General features: G+C 43.8%; 1 protein-coding gene across 7 annotated transcripts in view; it reads left to right on the top strand.

The window, feature by feature from the left end:
• Positions 1–1502: 1502 nt before the first annotated feature.
• PPM1B (protein phosphatase, Mg2+/Mn2+ dependent 1B) overlaps positions 1503–16232 on the top strand; it is a 54936-nt gene continuing 40206 nt past the window's right edge. For 6 of the 7 annotated variants that reach the window (XM_042895354.1, XM_042895355.1, XM_042895351.1 and 3 more), the window contains exons 1-2: positions 1503–1579; positions 15893–16009. The gene's annotated coding sequence lies outside the window, so the exon portion shown is untranslated. The remainder of the gene's footprint in view (positions 1580–15892; positions 16010–16232) is intronic. The other variant, XM_042895353.1, reaches the window with a different exon arrangement.

Genomic DNA, 16232 nt, shown 5'->3' with positions numbered 1-16232 from the left:
GGCGAGATTTTCTAATGCAAGTGGTGGTGGCCACGACCTTAAAAGCTGAAAGCTGCACGTTATCTCCTGTCCTGTGAACAGAACTCTGGAAGAATAATCCCACTGTGTGCTCAGATGGAAGACTAAGCGCATCCAAATGGAAACTTCCAGGCTTTTCGGGGCTAGCTGCCTTACAAAGGCTGTGAAGAGATTGACTGGTAACTAAAAATGCTACGTAAGCTGTGTTTCGACCTCTGATCCCAGGGCCCACGTCCAACAGAGGTGTCTGTTCACAGCAGTGGGGAGGAAGCACCTCGAAGTGGGGGGACGGTTCTCCCGTACTGCTGCCGTTTGCACTGACGGCACTCAGCGCTCAGGTGCCGAGGTGTGCGGCGGACATCATTCCTGTGACATCTGGCTTACGAGGACTCCCCTGTGTCTCACTGCAGCCAGCAGCACCACCACCCAGGGCTGCAGCCCAGCCCGGGATCCGGTTTCCCTTCTAAGGGTGACCCCAAGCCCGCTCGGCTGCGGTGACAAACATGATAGCATCCCAGCACTTTCCCCCCCACCCCGCGCCGCCAGCCTCGCGCGGCACAACGGCCCCAACGGACGAGCGCGAGCCTCCGCCCCGCTGCAGCCGGCAGGCCGGCCCCGCGCCTCCTGATTGGCTATCGGTGATGTCATCGCGCGCACATACGGGCACTGCCCGCCGCCCCCCGGGGGGCCGCGCACCTTTCCCCTCCCCGCCCGCGATGTGTCCAATCGCCGCGCGGAGCGGCGCCCGCGCGCTGAAGCTCCGCGGGAGCCCACCGTCCCCGTGGGATTGGCAGGAGAGACGGCCAATCGGTAGGAGGCACCCGCCGCCCGGGTCACGCCCATTTCGAGCGGCAGCGGCCGGGGCAGGAGAGGCCGCGCGACTGGCGGCGCTGGGAGCCAATGGCCTGCAGGCAAAACGCGCCGGGAGGGAGAGGCGGCGGCGGCGGGGGGAGGGCGGCGGGGAGGGGCGAGGCGCTCACTGACAGCCGCTTCCGTCAGCCCTACCCAGGCTGCGAGGCCGGGGGAAAAAGAGCGGAGAAAGGCAGTCTCCGTGCGCGGAGCCTTGATTGACAAGAGGGGCAGCCAGTCGTTAACGAAACAGGGGCGCGGTACCCAATCAGGGAAAGCTCCTTGTCGGGGGCTGGCGGGTGAGCGGCGAACGGATCGGCCAATGGCAACGTGGCAGGGTAGCGCGAGTGGGGCGGGAGGCCAATGGCCTCTCGGGGAGGGCGGGCCGGGCTGAGCGACGGCCGCATCAGCCAATAGGCAGAGCCGGAGGCGGGCCGGGTGCCGGGCCCCTCCCGCGGCTCCGTGACGTGGGCGGAGGGGAGGGCGGGCCCGGCGGCGGCCTTCGGGACGGGGGCTCCCAACATGTCCGCGCTGCTGGCGGCTCTCGGAGTGCGCGAGCGCGCGGCGACCGCGGCCGGCGGCGGCCAGCGCAGGGCGGCCCAGGCCTGAGGCCTACCCGGGCTCCCCCGAGCCGATCTAAGGCGGGTCCGGGCCTGAGCCGGGCCGCCCGGCGCCCGAACGCCGGGGGACGCCGGCGCTCCTTCGCCGACAGGTAGCGGGGTCGGGGCCTGCCGCGGGATCGTGGCTTCGGCGGGCCGGCGAAGGGGAGGGGGCGGAGGGGCTCAGGAGCGGGCGTTGCGGAACGGGAGGGCCCTGCGCGCGGCGGGGGGGCGGCCTGCTCGCGTGGGGCCGGCGGGCGGGCAGGGCCTGCTGCGCGCCTGCCTCGGGCAGCGGGGAGGTACCGCGCAGGCCCGGCCTCCGCCTCGCCGGGCCGAGCTCGGGGCCGCGCCGGCGCCGTCGCCGGCCTCCCGGGGGAGGCGAACCCCGAGCAGAGGCCCGCGGGCCGGGTGCTGCTCTTAGGTCCCGTCCCGCGAAGGTAACGTGGGGAGCGGAGCGGAGCGAGGAAAAGGCGGGAGGGGTGGGCGAGCCGGACCCGCGCACGTGCATTGGCTGCGCCCGGGCGAGTGGCGGGGCTGCTGGCGGTGTGTGCCCGGGGGCGGTAGTGCGGGCCTCGGGTCGGAGCGGGCAGCTGGCGTTAGGCCCGGGAGCCGCGGGGAGCGGGGGCTGCGCGGAGGAGCTGCCGGCACGCCTCCAGGGGCAGCGCTGCTGCGAGGGTCGTGGGGAAGGGAGAGAAGTTGGAGATTCTCCTGTTGTGGCTGGAAGGTCGAGGGGTTTGGGACCGCCGTGTATGGTTGTGGGTATGGCGTAGCTGCACGTTATGGCTAGGCGGAGAGTGGGAGTCATTCTGATGGACTGGAGGCAGCTGTGTGTGGGGTAGGCTGAGGGGCATGTTTATATCTGTGTTTATACTTGGGAGATGCAGATGGTGGGTGAAACCACACTTGTTTAGGAACAGTGGTATGTGAAGGCTTATAAATCTAGCGGCAATAGGTGGATGGTCCTGTGTAGGATGTGAGAGGTAAAGGGATAAGTTGTGTGTCCTCTAAACACTGTGGGGGAGGGCGACTTCGGTTGGTAGCTGAGGCACAGATACAAGTTCCTACCAGGGTTCTTAGCTTGTTTCTGTTGGTACCTGGCGTGGTAAGCCACAGTGTGTCTGACCTCCGTGTGTATTACAAGCTGATATGTGGGCAGGTAGACATGCGTGGTCCTAACTGCATGCAAGTTGATTTGCCTGGTGTGTGTAGTGAGGGCCTGAAGATGTGTGGCTGTCTGCAGCTGGGTGAGCCCTACTGCTGGTGTGGTGAGGCAGGCTGGGACAGCGAGCAGCAGGGTCTTTGTCCTGGGAACATGTCAGGAGCTGTGAGTTGCTGTCATACCCGCGGTGACATGGAAGGCCTGGATACTGCGTGTTGAAGCTCTGGAATCCCAAGTGGAAATCCTGTGGCAGTTGCTATGTGTTGAGGACACTGGTGCTGTTTGGAGAAGAGCCTACATGTATGCTAGTAGAGACTGGTGGAAACATAGGGACCTGTATTTTTGACGAGTCAGGCAGTACATGTTTCTGTCTGTGAGGGCATCAGTGCACTCTTCTTGTGGGTAAATTATTTGGGATTACTGTAGATTATGAGGACTTGAGGGGATTTGGCCATATACTTAAAAGTAGAAATGAACATCAGAGTATTTGCAAGGTTTTGTTGAGGAAAGAGGGGGATTGGATGAGATGGTGAGGATTGTGCATCTACAGAGTGAAGGTTGTGTTAGGCATTGCGCACATGTGTGTATCAGGGGAATGCTATTGGTACAAAAGGGAAACTGGAATTTTCCTGTTGCTGAGTTAGTTGGAACTATAGTGGAGAGAAAGGCAGGCTTTTATTACTGTGAATGTGAAAAGCTAAAATGGCAGGGGACATTAAGCAAACTGGGGTTGGAGTTCCTGCTGTGTCCTGGGCAGGTAGCAGGTGGTGGGTGGTCCTGCCTCCCCTCAGTGTGCAGAGGAGTGCAGTATAGTTGTGACAGCCAGTGGAAACTAAAAAATAAATTAATATGAGTTGGTATTGCAGGGTTACAGGAGTCTACCAAATGGTCACAAGGTTTCTCTTCAAGAAACCTTTTTTTTTTTTTTTTTTCTTCTGCTTTATTCTGTTCTGTTTGTCTCAGTAGGTAAATTGTCCATTAGCTTAGTGTAAACTTTTGCTGAAACAAATGCTTGTAACAGTCTTGGCAGATGAGCTGCTAACTAAAAGCACTGTGTACAGACAAGCTCCATGCATGTGGATTGAGGCTAGGCTGTCTGTGCTTGTGCGTTATGTAAACCTTTATACTTACGTTGACTTTGTGTCAAAGGTACTGGCTGTAAGGTTGTTTGGAGAAGGCTTAGTGCCTGAGCATTTGAGGGCCTGAGATCTGTGAAGTAATGATTTACAGTGGGAAGTTGTTTGACTTGGGTGAAAATATAGAGAAAGTGCATTTGTGTGTCCCATGTTCTGTATGTTTTTGGTAGTATGAATTATTTATTTACATGGCACATCATCTCGTATTCTGTATGGGATATGTGGTTTGATTATGGTGCATAGCATCAATAAATGGGGATTCTGAATTAACATAGTATGGGAAGGGCTGTGTGTAGTGTGAGGCTGGCAGCTGGAGGCCTTACGTGTTTAACAGATGCGGTGAGAAGTCTTGAAGGAACTTGGGGTGTTAGTAGTTTGGGGGGTCTTGTGTTGGTTGCAGAGGACTAAAGAGAAAGGAAAGAGGTCAGTGTGTGACTTTTCTTTGAAGGGCAAAATGATTGAAAGCCATGTGTAGAATCTAGTTTATTTTTATTGCAATAGCTGTGAGGTGGTCAATTAAAAAGGCAGAAGGTGGAGAAAAAAAGTCTCTCTTGTAGTTATCATAGATTATCCAGGGTGTTTGCTCATCACTGATGTGGAATTACCACTGGATGCTGGTTCACGTAGATGTTTCAAAGCTCAAATGTGCTTCTGACTTGTTTTATTAAGCTTGAGACCACACCTTACATAAATATAAACTCATCACGATTTAAGTTAGAGCTTGTGGAATCAGTGTGTGGAATAAGCTGCTGGATGTATGTAAAGGACTACCATTCTCAGGGAGGGTTACTGAGTGTGGTTAATATTTCTTAAACGTTAACTTGATGCTTTTTTCTTTTAATCTGTCCCCTGTTGTACTGATTCACTTCTAATATTTGATTTAAAAATAAAAAATGCGACAGTGCTTGAAATATTTGTATTATAATCACGAATATCACTTTTTGGATCAGTTTTCATCCTCTTTCAATCTGAAAATTCAGATTTACTCTATGGTAGCATCGTGGATCATCGTTATATTAGGAATGCATAGACATGTCACGTTGGCCTGTTGCTGGCTTAGCACAGTGTCAATAGCTGCTCTTTTCCAGTCAGCACTGGGAGACAACTAGCTGCTGGTTTTTGTGAGCACAGTGTTCACAGAGTCAATGGGGAGGCCTTGGTAAAACAATCCAAGTTCTAGACTCAGGGTGTGAATTATGGAGAATGATTAACAGGTCACACATATCTGTGTCCATTTTTTTTCCTCTAACATTGACCATCTCTATCACCTTGTATGCTCTAATTTTTATCTGTACTTTTTTCATTTTCTGCCACGTTGTTGAACAATCTGTGAATTCAGTGCTGCACTCCAGTTTCTCTTTGCCTCTCTGAAGATAAAGATGCATCCATCAGATCTGGGGCATTTGGGCAGCCCAAGTGCTTTGATCTGAATATTGAGTTTTCTCAGCAAATTGGAGAAAAGCAATGCTGATTTCTTGAAAAACTGTTGAAGTTCTTGCAACCTATGCTATTTGCATGTTTTTCACCTTCATTCTGTGCTTCAGTTATTTATGCTTGATTATTTGCAAGATTTGGCTTACATATGTACAGGGTGTGAACTGTCACATTTTCGTCCTGTTTTAATTGCTTGTGGTGTGATGTGAGAGATGTTTTATGAAATTTCAGGGGTGGTTTTCCTCTGGCTTTCAGTCTGTCTAGCATGCACGAAATCTTCAGGGAATTTAACTACAGTATGTGAATGAGGCATTACAGGTTCTTAATTCAGAAACAGGAAGTATCAACTAACATCAGGCTATAAAAATGTGGAGAAAAGGAATTGTTTGTTTGGACAGTGAAAAACAAATCCTTGATGCAAGAGTAAGGATGCTGTGTTTCCAAAACCAACCCAAACTGTTTTTCTATGATAGATAGCCTTACGAACTCTTTAGCTATTTGCCTAATGTCTTTCAGGCTCAAGCAGATATCTAGCATGGGAGTCAAACTAGCATTGAGTCAAACAAGCTGAAATTTGGCAAATCTGTCTGAGATTGATTGCTTCTAGTGTGGGAGTTTCAACCATGCATGTAAGTGTTGTGAGTTGAAGAGTGTATGGGACCTACAGCGTTTGTGGAATGTACCCGAGCAGTACCATGTGCCAATGCCAAACATAAATTCTTAAGAATTAATTATTGTTGCCAAGAAAACTAGTCTGAGAAGTTTGGCGTGAGCTGGAAATTACCTTTTTTACTAAGAATTTTAGTACTGATCTTCATTTCTTGAGCTGTTATTGGTATGGTGAAACATAAGGGTTGCTAATGAGTGTAGTTTAAGTTAGTCTTCTGGCTTTTGGGAGAATTTACATTGGGAGACAAGGCAGAAAGATGTTTTTAGTGTAGATATTGATAAAAGCTCCCCCTCCTCATCTCAGCTACTGCAGCCATCTCTACAAATTGAGGGAGGTTTTCAGGCCAGGTATTGTTCTGCTATGAAAAATAAATTGCCCCCTACTGCTCCCCTATGCACCATTACTTTCTCAGTAATATTCATTCAGCTCATGGTTTTATGATGTTACTACATCACTGTCTGATGGTGTAGGTTCTCAGCTTTTTTGATGGAAAATGATCTTTTCACTGAGCTTTCTTTCATGTGAATGATGAACCCAGGTGCTGAAATCTATTCCTGGGAGACTTAACCAGAATTCAGCTCAGGAAAATAGCCTGTTCACTTAAGGATGTTTCAGACCAGGCTATTGGAGAGTTTGAGATGGCTCTTTGGTGTGTTTGGTAATGACAAGTTAATGACCACAAACTTCCTATTAGGTAACAGAGGAAAGCAGCAGTCTGTCTTGGTGGTTTCCAGGGGATTAGTGTATGTTAAGACAAAATATCACCTTCAGTATTTCAGTAACCCCAGTGCAGGAAGTTGACCTTTACTGAATGTAGGGCAAACATGGTTCTGTGTTGTTAGAATGTGACATTTCATCAAGGAGGTAAAGAAATAAGGTGCTGATTTCTTTAGTAGAAGAGGTAATGTTTTATTGTTAATGCTGCGATCGTGTGTGGTTCACACAATATTGCTTTGGCCTGTTCTCACCAGTTCTCCTGTCTTATCAAAGCCAGGTATAGTTGAAAACTCACGACCTTGTATTTAAAATCTTGTGGCAGAAGAAAAGTTGGTGACTAGAGAGAAACATCTTAAATGATAGAACTTATCTGTAAAGAATTGATAATTGATCCAAGCAGAAAACTGAAATAAATAGCAATTAGGATAATCCTTTAATATACACGGAAATATTAATAAACACTCATTGGCTTCTTCTGAAACCAGGGCAACTTTTTTTCCTGGGCAAGTGTGTTGTTTAAAATGATGGACAAGTAATATAAAGCCTTATGGAGCACGTGCTTTGTTCTCTACCCCGAGCTTGAGTGGAGCCACTGATGTGGGTTATTGTACTGTGTTTTCAGTGTTTCTTAAAAGGTTGTATGGTACATTAGATGTAGGTGATACATGGAATGTGTAGTTTTTTGAGGTTTTTAGGTTTAATAGGAAAACTTTCCTAGGTGTATCCCACCAGATTTTGATGATTGTAACTGCAAGGGAGTGGAGGCAAGACTGAATGAATGCTGAAACACCTGTGCTATGGTTACTGCAGAAGAAAGGCTCAAATCCTCAGTGCAGCCACCGTAGGCCTAATGAGGTGATGTGTTGGTGGCTCAGGACAAGTTACTGCTGCTTGAAGGTTTCTTGGATGAATGGGCAGTATCTGCCATATTGCTTGTATTTATATCATCAAGCTGTATGCTATAAGTGACGGTGACCTGTAGGGTGGAAAGGTAAGTTATGTGAACCTGGTATATGTAGTTACCATATATGTGATTTGTGTGATTGTATTTTAGACCAGTTGTAATCTGGTTTTGAGTATACCCCTAATACTGCTGGCTATTAGGTGTTCTCCAGGAGTTTTATTCAAGGTAAATGTCAGAGATGTCCAGATGATGTGCTTGGAAACTACTCAGAGGGTGCAAACTAAAGCACAGCACATGGGATGACTCAGATTTCCTTGAAAGTGCACTGCTGGTCCAAATGAAAATGCTAATGCAGATGTTCTGATTGGGTCTTGAAGCATCTTAGAGCATTGCAGAGGGTGTTGAGCAGTATGTAGGTCTACATCCTCTATTCTTGAGCCTCTTGATTGCTGTTGTCAGTCCTGGACAATCTCTTACTAAGGCATTTTATCTATCTTGAAAGGTATCTGAACCTTTGTTCCCAAATTATTGTCCCCAGAGCTGAGATTTAGTGATAAAATTACCAGTACTAAAACAGCAATACTGGAAAGCAGTTCTTTTGTGGCTTTACTTCAGTTAATCAAGAATGAAATGAGTGTCTATGAAGCTTGGCTTCCTGTGGCTTGGTGTCTTGTGGTTGGAGTTTTTCTGAGTTGCAAGTCAGCTCTGAAAGTATTTTTGTGTGTTTGGGGCACGTGTAATATATATGTCCTGCACAGCAAGGTGCTATCGGTAACAAAGCTGAGCTCCTGTAATACTTGTTCTCAAGAGGCACTAGTTTGGATGGAATGTCTCTACATGATCCAGCTATTTATTACCACAAAATTCACAGAACATGATTATTTGTTGAAGTATTTACTCTTGTGTTAACTTATGAATTGTGGTCAGTTTGTGCAAACTGCTGAGGGAGGGGAATTGGAGCTTGGCTTTCTGTGGTCGTATTCGATCTTTTCATGGCAACTCTTGCTTTATCTAAAGCCTTTTTATATTTAGCAATGATTTGTATTTCTTCCATAAGAGTTAAAAACTACTTTATTCTCTCCCTCCAGTGTTTCAGGTTACTTATGTAGAGGTAGGAAATGGTGCTCCTAACAGTGGCAACTTTTTTAAAATCTCTTCTCTACAGGACAGATACAGTTATTGAGGGCACCCAGCATACATATTGAAAGGGCCCCAAATGGATGGATATAAATTTTCCCAGATGTACATTGTAGTCTTCTGTAATGATTTCTGTGAAACTGGAGACTAGTAATATCCCCTGGTACGTGAAGTTGTTTTGGGCTGTGAATGAGGTTTTTTAAAATGAGCAGTGTATTGATGCCTGGAGTGCTGCAAGTTTTGATTTTGAGGGTGGTAGATGAGCACTTAGAAGGGACTTTGATTTGTGATTGCTTTTGTGACCTTGAAAAGCTGCTGAAACTCTGATGTGCTTTGGAACTTGTCAGATGAGTACTACTGTACTTGGGTGATGTTACGTTTCTTTGTCTTTACATTTGTTCCTGGAGACACATCATAGGAATGAACTTTGTTTCAATTTTTTTCTTTTCTCTGAAAATGTTTTTTTTTTTTTTTTTAATGTGTTTTTTATTTATTTTTTTGAAGAAACAAAACCATCTGTTTTACTGATGATGGTAAAATATCCCATACTTGGTGTGGGTTTGTCACCATCTTCTGGTTCTCATACTGATGGCTTAGAGTGATGGAAACACTTGAGGTCTGAGTTATGTCTAATTATGTTACTCAGAGGGATACTTTGTCTAAAACATGGCACTCCATTGTGGGTAAAACTAGACAAATAGTATTCTTGTACGTAACCAAAATGCACATGTTTTTGTGAAAGCAATAGCTAGAACTAATGCTGTTTTTTGGTGAAGTTTATTTCAGAAATCCTCTACAAGTGCACCATAATTGAATTGCTGTTTAAAGAGGACGTCGTTGGCATTGTCATGAAGGTGCTTTAATAGGAGCAATGGCTCGCTTTGTGAAACATTTTCCAACCAGCCCTTCTTTTGGCTGTCTTTTACAATGTAAAGAAACTGAAAGCAATTTAAGTGGTACAGAAATGAGAATGTTTCACAGTGTTTGGTACAGTCAAATAGATGTGCTGTTTCCTCTGCAGGCAAATCTGAGAGCTCATCAGTTTTTGAGAAATGGTAAAAGCTTTAGTGTAATGTTCTTTCTGAAGTAATAATTTAATTTGCGTGTTAGGCAGGAAAAAAAAGTGTTGTTAGAACTTTGCCATAGTCATGACTATTTTTTCCTACTCTTATATCATAGTGAAATGATATATTTCATTTGACTTAGGTTTTCTGTTTGGTATGCCTCATGCTGAACCATATCTATGCTTTGATATGTGGGGTCTTGTTTTCATTTGGCTTTAGACTTTTAGTTTTGTTTTTCACTATGTAAGAGTAAGACGTGATGCAGGCAACTCCTGGGTTGAATGCCAATATCCAGTTTGTAACTGAATCCAATGGGATGACTTCTAAGTAAAGCAAATCTCACCGTCTGTAGGCAGGAGAAGAACAATTCTGAAATACTTAATGATCTCAAAATAGTAGTTGATGTTAACCATAGCCATTTACTATGTGTTTTTGACCACTCTCTTAGTGTATGTGTGTGTATATATATATATAATTAGGGTTCCCTAATTAGGCACCCTAATATATAAATATATATTTTATATATATATATATATTTTTTTTTTTTAAAGAAAGAATAAATGGTGTTAACTTAGAATATAGTTTCCCAGAAGAAGGGATAAGGTTAGAGATTGTCAAAACATCTTCTGATGACTTTTTTCTGACATTCATTGAAGTGAGACTTACTTAAGGAGCCAGAGGGGAAGGAATGAAATTGCAGTGTTGTTTAGGATTCCTGAAATAAAGTTGTGCTATTGTTGTCCATGACAGGGAAAAGAACTTAACGTGCTTAGAAAAATGTAATTAGGGAAGCGTTCTGAAACTGCATTTGTGAAACCCTGTATTAATTTATTCCTGGAAAATACTGTCCTTCAAAAGTACTTTATATTCACAGCTGTTTTTGACTCTAATTTTCTTCCATGTTTCTGTATATGTGCAGGGGAAAGTAGGGCTCCATCTAGAAAGAGCCCTGATCAGTTACTGCTTGACTTTTTTCTTCCCCTCCAGTGCTAGTTGTTCTGTTCAGGGTTAACAGACAAATGTTTTGTGTAAGCAGTGGCATGGGATAGTAATTCCAGAACTGAAATAATAATTTTTTTTTGAGAGAGAGATTTGTTCAGATATGAAGCCTGGTTATGTTGTCAGTTCTACAGAGAAGATGGTGCTAATGTGGAAGATGTCTTAATGTGTCTTAACATATTGTCCCTTTTCCATAAGTCTTGTTTGTCCAGTTTATCAGGAGTCTGGATACAGCCGAAGACTTGCATAGCAAGCAGAGGTGACAGCTCAGGTCTGTCATGGATTATCTAATTTCTTGAAGTAATGGTCCTAGTATGCTCTATTGGAATCTCTATTGTTCTTCTCTGCTACTTTCCTTTTGAATGATCACCCTAAGCTGTTACTAGTACATGAGGAGTCAGTGAACTTGGGCCACCTATGAGCAAGCTTTCTTCTGCCCTGTAGTTTTGGTCCGACCTTAGAACTGTCAATTGATTCCACTTGTTTATCCTTCCCTTTCCTAGGGTCAAAGCGCGATGCTGTTGCCAAATGAGAGAAACTAACAACAAGCAGGAGAGGAATTGAAATGCAGTAGATGCTTTTAATGCAGAAGTAAATGAAAGTGCTTTCCAAAGAAACACGAGTTTACTGAAAACTTCTGCTAATGTAGAGAACGGTTGGATAGGCAGAGCGCTATCCATTGAGAGATGTTTTTCATTAACACCTTAACCCTGGGCTGTGTTGTATGCCTGTCTTTTCATCATGTGCAGTATTTTTACTGTCAGGTAGGCAAGATTTTATTACCAAGTTTTGGTGCTTACTGGAGTTTTTGCTTTGTGGAGATGCTGTGAGTCTTTAATACCAGTGTGGGTAAAAAATAGCAAGTGAAAGTTGACTCTGACTTGTGCACTGCTGCTTTGAGGAGCTGTTTTGTATTTAGTTTTCATTCTCTCTCCTTATCATTGTCAACGTGGTTTCTTTGAGCTCCTTTAGCTCCCCCCCCCCATTGTATTCCTTATTGAAAAGCGGTTGGGAGCGGGGCTGGAAGCTTCAGTCTGTGCTGCTTTTTTCCAAAGTTTTTTCACCTTGAATACTGTTTAAGAACAAACATAAACCTAAGTCCTGCAGGTAGAGAAAAACTTTAACACGGGATGAAAATTCTTCTTATTTTGCGTGCAAGGCGGTGTGGAACTGATGGATTTAAATCTCCTTTTGAGGAAGCAAAAATTCTTAGAGGATCTTTTGGGGACTGAAGGAATGTATTTGGATTGAACTGTGGTGTTCGGAGGAAAAAAAAGGCTGAAATTATTTCTTGCCTCTTTTTCATTAAATGGGAAAAAGCAATCAAGCTTATGTGCACTAGACAAGTGTAGCACTTCTGAAATGCTATGGACAGGACAGAAATAAACCATCACGATTAGAGAAGTAGCTTGTATATAATTCAATCAAATCTGTCTTGTTTATTATGAGTTTCTTATAGTTAGTGAATGGTTTGTTACTTCAGTGGCAGTGCAGGGCATTAGATACGTCTGCTCTCTTGTCAGCCAGGCAGTTATTACTACTTTGCAGCTGTTTAGAACAGTGGTTGTAAAATTTTGGAAGCTTATCTGTTACTTGGCTTAATTTTCTTTCAGTTGAGCTTCTTGAAGCAGCTTGTTACATGAGGTGAAAGCAGCTGCCACAGCAAAGGTTGGAGTAGAAGAGTACAGGTAGCGGGAGCACTGTCAATTTAGTTTAGCCAGCTTGTTGTGAGGCTGCACCCTGAGATATTTCAGAGGAGTTTCTCTTAAGGTATACTTAGAAACTGCCTGAGTACAATGGTTTGGATACTGTTCAATACCCAATAACCTGTTTTACCAGTGGAAGCTGTACGTTTGATTGAAATGTTACTGCTGATGCATTCTTGACAGTTCAAAGTAACATTCATTGTCCTGTGGCTATCACTCTGCTCTGCTGAAGAGAAGAAGTCCAGATAGAAAACAATGTCAGGTTATATCATCATTTTCAAAGATTAGTTTAAATTTAATTTAAACTAAGAATGTGAAGAAAAGGCAGTACTGGAAATTATGTCAACTGTGACAGTGTTAGCAGCGTCACCAGCTGTATTGTGATCCTAAAGTAAAAGAACTTGCCATCAATATTTAATGTTAAAACCTCTATTATAACTAAATCATGAATGCTCTTCTGGATTTTCCCCAAATGCACAGTGTGCTGCAGCTGATGACATGACTTCTTTCGTGGTGGTCATTCCTGTTTAATTAAATATCAGTGCTTGCTGATGAGAATCTCTTTATTCCATAGGCATGTGAGAACACAGCAGGAACCAAAACTTTACATAACAGAGACCATCGTGAGGGGTTCCAGAAAAAAGTTCCCGAGGGAGTTGGGCTGTTTTTCTCTGTCTTCTGTCATGTTTGCAAATTTCCCTAGGGGATAAGAGAATTGCTTCTGTTCATCAACTGTGGCATTGGTATTGTACACTGCTTAACGTGAAGCTGGAGCTTATTATCTGCTCCGTGCTTTCAGTGAAAGGTTTGGGAAACTGCAGAGAAACTGAAGTATTTTGGGTGAAACTTGGGTACTGTCAGACCTGCTATGGACTGCAGTGTGACTGGCTACTTGTTTCCAGGAGTTCTTGAGTTTGTTCAAGTTCAGAGGTCACAGTGAAGTGAATTTGCTTTCATTGTGTTTTGGAAGAAATCCAAACAATCTGAAAGGATGTAAGCAATCTGAATTTCAGATATTCTTCCTAATATTTGTAATAAACCATACTTAGGTTTTCTTGATAGCTTGCTGTTCTTTGCAGCTCCTCTTGTTCTTCTCTTCTTCTGTCATGGATTTCTATCATGAATTTTCAGTGGAGTTACGAATACCAAATTTTTCCTCTTACAACCTCTGCAGTTATTGTCTTGTTGCCAGATACCTTGAGAAGTGGCTGGAAACTTCATTGCTTGGTGACTGTGTTCAGCTTGTTGAAATGTGCCTATCTCTGTGCACTGAACTCCTACATTTAGTCTGTGGAACATTTGAATTGTGCTAATTGTTTAAGCTTAGAGAGTAATTTTTTCAGACGTCATTTCTGTGTTATATAAAAAAGCTTCCTCTTCCATATGCTAAAAATGTTAAATACTGCTTTATTTTATTAACATTATAAATTTGTAGTTAGTCAACCTATAGCAAACCACTTCTATGCCCTTGAAAGTAGTGACTGGAGTTGCCAGTGTGGATTTATCATGGAAAAATCATTACCTGACCAGTTTGGCTGCCTTCTGTGATGAAATGACTAGATCTTCGAAAAAGGGACAGCAATGGACATGTCCTACTTTGTCTGTAGCAAGGCTTTACACAGTGTCCTACAGCATACTCCTATTTGTAGTCTGAATGGAGGGATAACTGGACAAATTTGTGTTCAAAGGGTATTAGTTAATCATTCATACTCTGCCTGGATGCCAGTTATGAGTGGAGTTTGTCAGTGACGTGGTGTCTTGCACTTCTTGATGTTGTTATCAATGAGGAAATGGGATGTACCTTCAAGAGGTTTGTGGTGGTCATGCAGCAAGGCAGCTCAAAGGCTGGGTGCCCATCTAGAGATGTTCAGCCTAGAAGAGTGGGTCTCTAGGAGCCTAAGACATGGTCCTGCTACTAGAATTGGAAGCATTCCCACAGTGCTACAGGCTGAAGGCTGGCTGGGTCGTGCCTCTGTGAAGAATGAGCTGCATCTGCTGAACATTAGGCTAAACGCAGGTCAGACAGGGATGAGAACTGGCAGCTTTGTTCCCCTTTACCTGATGTTTTTTCCATATGTTCCTAAGCTGCATTTATAACCTTGGAACAGTGGCAACCTTTTGGGATTTCCAAAGCTTGATACCAAGAAAATGGAGCTGATCTCTTTACTGAGAAGCACAATGGGAAAATGAGGCGGGGTCATAAATTGAGAATGACGTTGCCCTTGTGGAGATTTTCAAGACCTGAGTAGATAAAGCCTTAAGCAACTAGGATGGAACTCAGCTTTGACTGCACTTTGAGAAGGTGATTTATCTGGAAGACCTCCTAAGTCCCTTCCTACTCAAATTTCTGTGAAGTACCACTTCTAGCTGAGATTTCAATTTCATTTGGAAGCATGTATTTCTAGTGCTGCTAAATAAAATAGTTTGAGTATGATCAATTACTCGTGTTCACTGTTTCTGAAATTTATCAGTAGTTACTTGTAATCTCTAACTGTTGGGTAAGCATTGAGTAGACAAAGTGCATTCTTTAAATAACATCATTTCACCTGAGAAAGAAATGAAAAATACTCTTGTTCAAGTTGTTCTAGAACTTTACAGTGGCTGATGTATTTTTCACTTGCCTTTGTCTGTTGTTCTGAGCCTTGAAGTAAAGCTAAGCAATATGTGGAACGTTTGTTGTTTGAAGTTTCTTGTGGAAGAAAGAAATAACAACAGTTTTGCTGATACTGATTCAGTTCCCTCTTTGCCCAGTCTTATAGAAAGAAACTGTCAACTAAATGCTGTATGTGGATAATTTGAAAATGGAAGGCTTCAGCTGGGCCCAAGCTACTGAAGTTATATACTAGTATACTTAGCATGGTGGGTTTAACTGTGATAGCCTGGCTCTTGAGTTTGTGAGAAAAGCAACTCTGCTTCTTTCTTAATAGAGTTTTGCTTTTATGAAAAACTAGTAGCCAGTGACAGGCTTCTTTGATATAGTTTCTGTACGTGAGATTAAGTTTGAATCCCAAATGTAAACCTTCTTTTTCTTTTGACTCCAGTATCTATGTGTACTTTTGGAAATGGTTGCATCAATATGCTAGGCTTTTCTATCTTCTTCCCCTTAAACATGCATGAATGCACATAGCCCTGTGCAGGCTTTCTCTATTACGTGGTTGTTTGTATTCCTGGTTTATAAATAGACTTGTGTGCACCTATTTTTGAAGGTGGGTCAGATGATAGTAGATTTTTTGGCAGGTAGTGTCCATTGACTGGTTTAGCTTATATCACCTTATGCCTTTTGTCTCTAAGAAATGAAAGGCACTCCTGTAATCTTTTGCTGCATTACCCCAAACAAGTGCGATCTTCTTGGCTAACTGGACCGCTTCCAGCTGTTCATGTGTTTCTCTTGATTCCAGTCAAAAACTTGTTATAAAGCATCTCTTGAGCTATGAATTTTATTGAATAATGTGTTGAACTAGGAAAGAAATTGGTCAATTATTCCATCTTCCTACTTTCAGACTTACAGGCTCTTCTGCTTTATTCACCCTCTAACATACAAGGAAGAGTCTCTAAACTGAATCTTTATCAGAAGCACAAAGATCTGGAAGAAATTTGATTTTTGCACTGCGTTCAAGGTAAGATTTTCAAAATTGCCCATGACCAGGTGGCAAAAAGCATGAGTATCAAAGCTTGTGAAATGGAACTACTTCTCATTTATCAGCTTTCTTGTGCGTTGTACTTAGCCTGAAGCATATTATGAATATTTATTAAGTATTAAATGCTGCATAATTCTTTGGATGTGTGCTGTGATCAGGTGCATATAATCTAGCTGTGCCTGCGTTCTTTCATTAAAACAGT

Source organism: Lagopus leucura, unplaced genomic scaffold (genome assembly GCF_019238085.1).
Source record: "Lagopus leucura isolate 7727_CA_CO unplaced genomic scaffold, USGS_WTPT01 Super-Scaffold_73, whole genome shotgun sequence".
NCBI lineage: Eukaryota > Metazoa > Chordata > Aves > Galliformes > Phasianidae > Lagopus > Lagopus leucura.
The sequence above is the reverse complement of the archived record's forward strand: the minus strand, read 5'-3'. Positions and strand labels throughout refer to the sequence as shown.